Here is a 10,337-nt window from a genome sequence, read left to right on the forward strand (position 1 = left end):
GAGTGGGAAAGTCTCACACAAGCAGAGCAAGAGTTGCATCAAGTCCAGATCTGACTGATGAGAAACTGTTTAAGCAATTAAAACACAGCAATGCAGTTTCTAATTTTTTAATTTTATTAAAAAAATTTTAATTGCAGGTAATGGACTGAATGCCTTACAATCATAAAGAGTGTTCAAGAGCTGTGCTTTAAAGGGATACAGAGAAGGGCCTTGCTGTGGAAAGGAAGTAGAGACAATTGAATCCCATCAGTTTTACTCATGCTGATGGGCAAGTGCAGCAGCAGCAATAATCCAGCCTGAATCCCACCAGGAGCTCTGCCAGTCAGCTCCCTGAGCCAGGTTTTCAGGCAAGGAGAAATCCCAGTGCTCAGCCAGGAAAAGGGCTCTTGAGAGGAGGGACGAAAGGAAGCATCAGGTGGAGGAGCAGAAATCCTTCTGCAAGGCTGGTTTGTAGGGAGACAAGGAGAGAGATAAATCACAGGGGAGGATGGGCCAGTGGGGGTGCACACCTTCTCATCTGAAAGAGAAAAATGTCTCAAACTTTAACCCAGAGCTCCTGTAGATTGGCAGTGACTTTACAGAACCGCTTTCAGGTGAACAAAATGTCAAACTCCCTCAGCAATTACGAAGAATAGTGTTTGACTAGGGTAATGGTACCCAGTCTTGAGTTTTTGAGGTCAAATTTCAGGAGGATTCAATATTACCAGCTTGGTTGTCAGATAAAACTAAATCCTAAAAGAAAATCTTCCTGCTGTCTTAAATACTAGAAATGAGCACTGTGGTTTTTTTTCTGGGTAATTTTCACTACATGAAAAAGTTACTCTGCCTCCCTGTAAAAGCAGGAGAAGAGGATTTGTTGTGTTTTGTCACCGTTTTGTTTTGTGATTTATATTTTGCATAACACATTATCACACAGAGCACTGTGAACAGTCACAGAACATGAGTGGAAAGTCAATGTAAATGGTGACATTTCAGATGAAAAAGCAATTATAGTCTAACTGTAGTCCAGTTTCAGTAGCAGAGAGCAGGCCAGCTCAGAAAGGTCTTTCATAATTTCTTTCCTTTCTTTGATGTGACATAGGTTTACAACTTAAGGAATTCACGTTGTGTTTCTACCCCCTTTTACAAGAAGGTTTTGAAACACAAGGCAAACTGAAGGCTAGCTCAGTTACCTTAATCAGTTTCTTTGTGCAAGGGCTTTGCAAAGTGCTTCAAACTGGCTCAGTGCTGGAGGTTATCATCTTGGGGGTCTGGTTCCCTGGACAGAAGAGAGAAAAATTCCAGCAAATTTTCATATTTCCTTTCTGTTTCATGAAGATGGAGAAAGACAAATGAGCCAATTTCCTAGAAAAAGCTGCAGTGCACAGAGAGATCTTGCAGGCTCACTGTTACTAAATTTGCCATGTCAATAGATGCCAGAGTCATTATGACATTACTTACTGCTGCAAATCTTACAGATGGAAAGCATGGATAAGGTTCCCTTAGACTAGATTACAAAGTTCAAAAGTTTTTCCTGTTTAGTGAGATTATTTAGCATTATTTTGACAGCCATGTGTTGTGAGGTGGTGTGGTACTTAGGAACTGTATTTCCCCATGTAAAGAAAAGTTGCAACAAAAATTAAACTTATTACAAAATTGCAATTTCAATCCTTTCTTTTAAATGAACACCCTAGGAATTGTATTTTCATGCTGTTTCAGTCAGAATACAAAGCAAGACAAAAATTAACCAGTTTTCCACAAGTAAGAAATGGTTTGGATGATCTTGCTGTATAGACTAAAGGACAGAATTCTGATACCCCTTGGAAATCTGCAGTTATCTGAGCACTTAATCTTGATGTATTTATAAAACTCTCTCCCTCTTGGGAAATGCCAACATCTGCCTTGTGACTTCTGCCCACAAATGAGTCCCACTGCCACTGGGGTTCTTCACGAGTGGGTCACGTTTTGTCCTTTCACCTCATTCCTGGGTTAAAACCATGTTTTCCAAACCACTTTCCTGACCAGCTTATTTTAATTATATTTAATTATTTAATTTTTGGCTGTTTTTCTCAGCCTCCTGGGTGTTTTTTTTTTTTGTGTTTTTTGTTTTTTTTTTTTTTGTTTGTTTGTTTTTTAATTCTCCTCCGCCCCATTTTTTTTCCCCCAAGAAAAGAGTCTCTTCTTGTGTGTAACTTTGGCTTGACCACTGGGGAAACATTATTCTCACCATGCAGATTTGCATTTCAGCGTGCCTTATTCTTGTGACAGAAACATCCAGCCATGTTTCAAAGCTTCCCTGACAGCATTTTGCAATCAGTGGTGCACTCCAAGGAGGTGCACAGGGATGCTGGGCTGAAGCTGACTCTGCTGAATGACAGAGGGTTTGTTTTTTTCAGCCTTTTGGATTGTTTCAGCACCTTGGGGGAGCACAGTGCAAACATGACTGCAAGAACACTTGTCTGAAGATGATTCCTTTCAGTGCACAGGCTGCTAAGTTGTGTCTGATGCTCCTCTTCCTTCCCAGAGATGGAGACTGCTTTGGAGAGGAGATCAGGTTGCTCTGATGGGCTTAATTGAGATGTGTCTCTTTTACTCCCCGCATTGACTGGGCTCTCACCTGCAGGATGCAAATTCTGTCCCTGGTACAAAACACTACACAATGGGTGAGTGCTTTCAGGGCAGAGTGGGTGTGCCAGGAGTCTTCTTGCAGAATTCTTGGCATGTTTTCAAAACCTGGTGAGACCTGTCAACCCCCTGCCTGCTCTGCCAAATAAATCACAGCCCTGTGAAAGGAAGAAAGAGGGAAGAGGGGATTGGTGCTCTCTTTAAGCTCCCAACAGCTTTGCCTTGAGTACTGAGTGTGTCCATAGTGCTGCATGGAAGCTGAGGAGTCTCACTCCAAACACCTTCGATCCTGCCCTCATTCCAGGGGAAATCACAAAGTGCTTGTCGGTGAGCTTGGCTCTTGCATGTCTTGGATCTGCTGGGAAATGCTGCAGGGTCAGAAAAGATACCTGTAATGGACTAGTCTTAATTAGTGGCCTGTCTTCATTTTCTTCTGTCCTCACTCAAAGTCAGAATTAAAAAACACAAAGGAGATGAATTTTCTGGTGCTTGGGCTTCGTCGTTTATTAAATCTTATCTAAAGTACAGAGTTCTGCAACACTCCTAGCTACCAGCTAAAAGTGAGCAAAATGGAGCTGAATCCAGTTGGTTACAAGGTCTATTAAAGCTAAACAGTCCAATAAGAAATAACACCCATATTATTTGTGCTTCTGACCCAATAACCAAACTCCTGTGACCTGCAGTGCAGCACTAACTATCCAACCAAAAACTACTGCTTGAAATCATGAAGAAGAAGGAAGAAGACAGAAAGAGACAACACCTAAAAACTTCCATCTTGTCCCATACCTATTATAAAACCCTCAAATTTCACCATGAGAAATCACACACTTCTGTTTAACTACACACCCATGACTTTAACTCCATCATTCAAATTTGGAACACTTCTCCAAGCCCTCAGGTCAAAAGCAGTGTTCTGCAGTGTGCCAGAAAGCACAGAAAGCTCAAAAATCCCAAGTTTCTTGGATCCAGCAATAGCCTGAATGGGTTTCATTGGGGCTGTCAGTGACAGAGCAAAGAGAACAGCTCCACATGTTCCAAGATGAAGGAAAAGCTCTCCAGGCAAGGCAGAGCAGGGGAAAGGAGAGAAGAGAAGCTGAAGGGCTGTGGTGGAGGCACTGTTAGCTCCAGTGAACCACAACTGAAGAGGGACAAGAGGACTAAACACAGACTGTGGGTGCAAATCCTCTCCAGCACACCCCAGGGATGTTTTCATCCTCCACAGAACCACACACATCAGCCCTTGCTGTGATCTCCTGTTGGTGCTGAGCTGCAGTGCTTGGCCCAGGGTCCCTTGCAAACCTTTCCTCCTGCCACTTTGCACCTCCTCACCCTAGGACACAGACGTCTCTGCACCCCAGGCCTTGTCACACATCTCAGATTTTCTCCTGCCTTTCCCAGCAGCTGCCTTTCCTTTTTTCTCAGACCTTCCCCACAGCTGTCTTTGCAGACCAGCCCCAGGCTCTGGTGTCAGCACCCTTCACTGTCACCACTGCCGCCAATGACACTTGCCTCTGTCTGTGATTTGGGACTTTTTCTTATCTTGCATGGGGACAATTCAGTCTCTCAGAGGACCTTGTACCACTTTAATGACACAACCTGTTACTCATGAGGCACAAACACTGGGGGATATGGACCGTTGTGTTGGAATGGAAGACTCACAGGGTGTCTTACGTATTTGACACTCTCTCAGAAGAGCTGAAGATTTGCAAGCAGGTCAAAAGCTATATTTTAACTCTGCTGTGACAAGAGATTTAAAAAAATAAAAAAAAGAGCCAAAAGAGTTAATTTCCACCAGTACTTTTTTATAGCAAGCAGTTTTCACTGTTGGTGTTTATAATTAGAGAATATGCAGACAGTGGTGAAGGACTCTGCCAGGACATAAAGCTGGGCTCCCACTGAACACTCACTTCCAAGCACTGTGGGATTGCTAAAGAGCCCTCACTTAAAAAGTGGCAGACACCAGATCAGGACCATGAGCAGACAGGGACAAACACGGAGTCAGTGCCTTCATTGCAACCTCTTTTCAAGGCACCAGGCACAGATCTCCCCAGAGCTGGGATGTGTCCCTATACCCCCCTTCTCCTCTATTCCCCATCAGATGGAGGCTGCATCTATATGGCAGAGCACCAGCAATGCTGTCAGCCAAGAGCTGCTAGGCAAATCTGAGCAGTGGGAGGATTTTCATATCCTGCAGCCACCTCAACTGCTGCCTGCCACTCTCCTCCAGCTCTCTCCCCTCAGGGTTCTCAATCCCTCTTCTCCACCCTTCTGATACCCCCTCTTCCATGCCTTTTCTACTTGAAGGGCAAGCCCCTAACTCCCTCTTAAGCTTGTTCCTTGCCATTCCCCATGGGACAATCCACGTGTGCAGCCAGTGAGGAGCAGCAACTTGCAGTGCTCTGAGAGAACACTCACCTTCCCTGGGTCAGCCCAGGCAACCCCAGACCTCTGTGACACTGAGGTGATGAAAAGTGGGGGTAAGCTCCCTGAGAGAGACCCAAATGTGAGACACAAAGCCCATCAGGGGAGCCCTTCTCAGGTCTGGGGGTACCCCATGTGCTCTGCAGGCTGAGGACACAAAAAAGGCACCTCTTGCTTCTGGAGGCGCTGGCAGAGGAATAAAAACCCTCTGCCAGGAGGTCAGCAAATACTGCAGAAGAAGAGCACCCTGCATTAAAAACTGCTGTGACTTCTGGCCTGGGGATAGAAAACAAAAGGTGACACAGAGCAATTAAAACCCAGCCACTGCAGAATAGCTGAGCAGGGATCACATCCTGTCAATCCCTGCTTGTTTTTCAGTTTATTAGCAAGAACTTAACTGAAGAGAGAGCTGGGAGTTGATGAAAGAGCAGCAGTGGGAGCTTATTTGTAGGATGCCAGCCAAAAGAGAAGAAAATTGGTAGGAGGAGTTTGAAGGATGGAAATGGACTTGTTTTTTCAGGTGTAGTCTGAAAAAATATTTCCAGGACTCAGAGTTATGAGAGGGGTCTGCAGAGCAGAATAACTTGAAGAAAAGACTGAAAGAATAATGTACATTTGCTTTGTGTTATACTAAAACTTTCCTTTTTCCTCTCCATTTTTGTGTTGAGGAGATCTTTTCCTCCACAACATCCAAAATGCCCTTTGGAAACCACATTTCCAAAAGTTTTTGAAGAACTTTCAGCCTTTTACCAGACTCACCTGGATGAGACCTCAGGCTGATGGTGCTGAGAGCAGTGAGATGTTGGACTGGCTAGAACAACTCCTTTTCTACATCAGTCTGCAAACTGGACACAGAAATAGGAGAGAGGGAAGGGGGGAGATGCCTACACTCCCTTAGACCAGCTAGGCTGGAAGAAATTGTTTGCCCAGCAATCATCCTCCTTTGTGAGTGAAGACACTGGCTACAGTCCCTACATCCAAGAAGTTGCCAATGCCAGAGAGTAGAATAAAACACGATAGAGCCATCCACAGTAACTTGTGTTTTGCTAGATTTGAGATTATGTTTAGCACTGTGGCTGATGATGGGGGGCAGCGGGAAAGGAAGAAAAAGAAAGAAAAAGCCCAAACAGCTTTAATAATAGATTTTTGGGGACTTGGAATTGTCAGAGCCATTTTCTAGTGATGGCTTGTCTGAATCATACTTGGCACTGGTAATATACCACATCTCCTGTCATTTTTTAATTACTCTATAGCCTTTTAAAAGAGCATTTCAAAAAATTAATTAAGAACACCTCTGATTTCAGAGCAAGAATGAGAAAATAAAATACCCCTGCTGTTTCATTTTAAGTGGCAGGTTGTGCTGGTGCTGAAGATAAGCTCTCTGAAAAATCTGACATGCCAACACCACAACAACCCCAAAAGATAATGTAATTTTTTATCCATTTAAGGGCTTGGGAAGTGCAACATTTTTGAGCTTAAGTAGACAAAGGATGTCTGTTAACTAATTATGTTACCAGAAGTCTGCACATGATTGATTGGTTCCACTCCTCACTGATTAAAGCTTGAAAAGAAACTAAGGTTAGTCTAGAGCTGGTTGTAGCCTGTGGTAGAAATCACCTGCAGATTTCTTCTGTGCATAACCAGAGGATATGAACTCTTTGAAAGACAGTAGAAATATCAGAATTTTAGGAGTCATATCAGAGTTGAACAAGATGTTTTTGCTTTAACAGCTTATTTGATGGATTTTGGTCTCTGCTCAACAGATGTGTCTAACAGCCCTATTCGTGCAGTTTATTCAGGTGCAGGTCTTGGGCTCAGTGGAGCAGTGTTATCTGTTCTACAGCACAGCTGTGGGGCTTGGTTAGAAATGGCCAGCTTCATCCTGGAGGGGAAGGTGTGAGAGGCACTCTGGAGAATGCACTGTCCATGTATCACTGTGGCTGCATGGACAAGTCAATAAGGCGATCTGCTGCAAATGCATTCTTGTACAGCCAAAAAGGGTCTGTGTGCCATGTGTGTGATGAGAGGCATCCAAGGGCATATTTAGGCTCTCAAATAGCAACGTCTGAACCACTGGCCCTGCCTTACTTCAGCTTCCAAATTGATCCAGCAGCAGGACCAATTTTACCAGAGGGGAAGAGGAGAAGCCCAGAGGGGAATCTCACAGGTTCACTGGATTAATGAGCCCCCTTTGACCATCTCTGCAGCAGGCTTACCCAACACCAGCGAGGCAGGAGTGTCTCTGCTGTCCTTGTGACATCTCAGGGGGAAGAGGCAGCCTAGTCTGGAGCAGAGAAGCCCTGTATCTGCTCCAGGTTCTGCTGCCCACTCCAGCCCGGGAGGCTTTAATTCACCCATGCCTCAGTTTCTAAACTAAGCCAACAGTGACACCTTGGTTTGTAACCACACTGCTGTCAGGCTGTTGCCTTTCTTCAGAAAAAGACTGCCTGGTGTAAAGTTGCAGTAGGTGAGTCAAAGGACCCTTATCCAGATGCTCAGAGCAGGCTGGGAATACCAGCTGGCAAGTTTGCAGTGCCTACATCTGGCCAGGGATGCTGGCACTCTCCAATGGCCCCTTCCTCCTCCCACTCCTGAGCAGGCAGAAGCAGAGCAGTTTCCCTCTTCCACAGCTCCTTATGGGCACAGTGGGGAAAAAGGGTGGCAGGGGAGGGTTGCTCTGAGCTGCAAGATGTTTTCAGAATAAAAAATCTGAATGTCTTATAGGCTTCCTCCAATATGTGGTGAGAACCACCTGCCCACCAAGAACACTCCTTGGTCAAAGGCTCCTGTGAGTCAGCTTTTTGGGCCAAATAAATCAAACCTGTAAACGAGTTTGCTGCACCACCTAATTAGTGGCTTGTCTTCATTTTCTTCTGTCTTCACTCAGAGTCAGGATTAAGAACATGAAGGAGATGAATTTTCTTCTGTTTAGACTTGGTTGTTTATTGAATCTTATCTAAAGCACAGAGAGTTTTGCAACACTTTTAGCTACCAGCTAAAAGTGAGCAAAATGGAGGCAAATTTAGCTAGTTACAAGGTCTTTTAAAGCTAAGCAGTTTATTAAAGAGCTAACACCCATATTATTTATCCTTTTGATCCAAACCCCTGTGACCTGCAGTGCAGCACTAACTATCCAACCAAAAGCTACTACCTGAAATTATGAAGAAGGAAGACAGAGACAACACCCTAAATCCTCTATCTTGTCCCATACCTATTACTATATTCTAAAAATTCCAAACTCAAAACCCTCCATCATTCAAATTTGGAACCCTTCTCCAAGGCCTCAGGTCAAAAGCAGTGCTCTCCTGGGGGTCAGTGGCAGAAAGCTCAGAACTCCCAGGCTTCAGGCTTCCAGCACAAACCTGTTTCAAACTCCATGGGATTCATGCAGATGCTAAATGTGCACCCCTGCAGAGCAGTCTGTGATGCCCAGCTGTGATGCTGGGTTTGCCAGCACAGCTCTGGTGACTCCTCACAGCTGCTGCCTCCTCCCAGCTCCTGGGAGCCCACCCACAGGCACAGGAGAGAGGAAATGGACAGGGGGATCCTTCAGGCTTGGCATCCTTGCTGAGAGCATCATAGGTCAGAGCTGCACGATGGCAGGGAGACAGTGTGGGAATTGTTTTCCTCTCCTTTCTGTAAAAATTAAAAATAATAATCATCATCATCATGAGTAACACCTGGAGCTCAGGCTCACCTGTGCTGTCCATTGAGCATAGGGTTGGGACACATCACACTGTACATATAGCACAAAATCTGTCATCCTTCCCACAAGGGTGACAACCAGCTCTGCTTGAACTATGGGGTTTTTTTGTTGTTGGTTTTTTTTTTTAAATTTTTTTTTTCTCAGCATAGCATTGATTAAAACCCTAGCCTTTGATATCAGGAATGCTTTTCTCCCAAAGGAGAAAGCCAAAGGGCTGGGTTAAATTTAGGTCTGCCCTCAAACATTCTAAGCACCAAAAAGGGTCTGTGCATATTCTATCACTGATGATAACTTAAAGGAAAACAACTGCACATCCAACCAATGGCAACTGGTTTTCAAACAGCCTTTTTACAGAGGTAACAGATCAGCTGACTGAAGAGGAACAGCTCTCTTCCCTCCTCTCTCATCTCATGTGTGGAACACACTAAGGCTTTCAACAGGTAAAATATGTTCAGTTCTTGACCAAGAACTACTCAGCAGATGGGGAGAAGAAAAAAGAGAAAGGAGGGTTTCACTTTTCCCTTTCCTGAATGTGAGAATCCACCTGGCTTCTATACCCAACATGTTCCCTGTCATTTGCACTGCAGCCAGGCAGCTCTGTCCTGACAGCAGCTAGCTAGTCTCCTGAAATTAGTGGGAATAGTTGCCTGTGCTTTATGAGAATGTGTTTGATGGGAATATGAACTGGTTTAATATAAAAGGCTGCCTCCACTCAAAGCAACACATTCTCAACCTGGTTGTGCTGGGATACAAGATGCCTTTCTTTCCTGAGTTACTTTTGAAGCTGACTCTGCTTTGAGTGAGGTGTTGGACCACAGACCCTCACAAATCCTGTCCTGTACAAACTCTAGAATAAAAGTATTTATGTTTATGTTTTCAACATTTCTCTATATTACAGGTAGAAATTACTAGCATTTAAGTTATCTTGCAGAACCCGCAATCTTTTCTTCTTCCCCAAGTCCCTTCCCACCCCAGTGCCATTGTTCCATCTTACCAGAAGCAGTTGACATTCACTTACAACGACCTCAGTTTAGGGGTTTCAGAATCACCTGTGAAAAACAAATCCATGGTTTTGGTCAGCTTTGAGCAGACACAAGTGAGTCAGGGTGATTCACTGCCCTGCTGAGGCACTGCTTTAGCCACTGGTTATCCCTGCAGATGTCCATCCTCTTTGCCCTGAGTAGCTGATCTGGGGGCACACTTAATGAGTCTTAATTGTCTCCAGATGCCCCAAATTACCTGCTTCTTTAGGCACAGGTCCTTCAACCAAAGGTGCCATTGAAGAAATCTCCTGTCCAGCCACTTCTCTATTCCAGCCTGGAAGCTGTACTTTGAGCACTGATGGAAAAAGGAAAGCAGATCCCATCAGTGCTGGTACCAAGGGTCTCTGCTTAGGTTTCATTATGCACTGTGGTCATGGCCCTGTGGAGCAGGATTTCCTAGGCTCTTCTCAGGCCCAGCTCTTCACAGCTTATGAATAATAAACCCACTGATAGTACAGCTCACACAGCCCTGGTGTATGGTCTCCCTTTGCAGTCTGTCATCAAAGGCTCATCACAAGCACCCCTCATAGCCATCATCACACGGCAATGATTTATTAATCTAG

The 10,337-nt window shown here is 44.6% G+C and overlaps 1 long non-coding RNA gene across 1 annotated transcript; it reads right to left on the minus strand.

Moving 5' to 3' along the window:
* Positions 1-8,054: 8,054 nt before the first annotated feature.
* Positions 8,055-10,116, minus strand: LOC116994310. Its single transcript, XR_004417452.1, has 3 exons — positions 9,971-10,116; positions 9,726-9,780; positions 8,055-8,661 (listed from the first exon to the last, which is right to left on the minus strand). It is a non-coding gene; the product is annotated as an uncharacterized LOC116994310 (long non-coding RNA).
* Positions 10,117-10,337: the final 221 nt, after the last annotated feature.

Source organism: Catharus ustulatus, chromosome 3 (assembly GCF_009819885.2).
Source record: "Catharus ustulatus isolate bCatUst1 chromosome 3, bCatUst1.pri.v2, whole genome shotgun sequence".
Classification (NCBI taxonomy): Eukaryota; Metazoa; Chordata; class Aves; order Passeriformes; family Turdidae; genus Catharus; species Catharus ustulatus.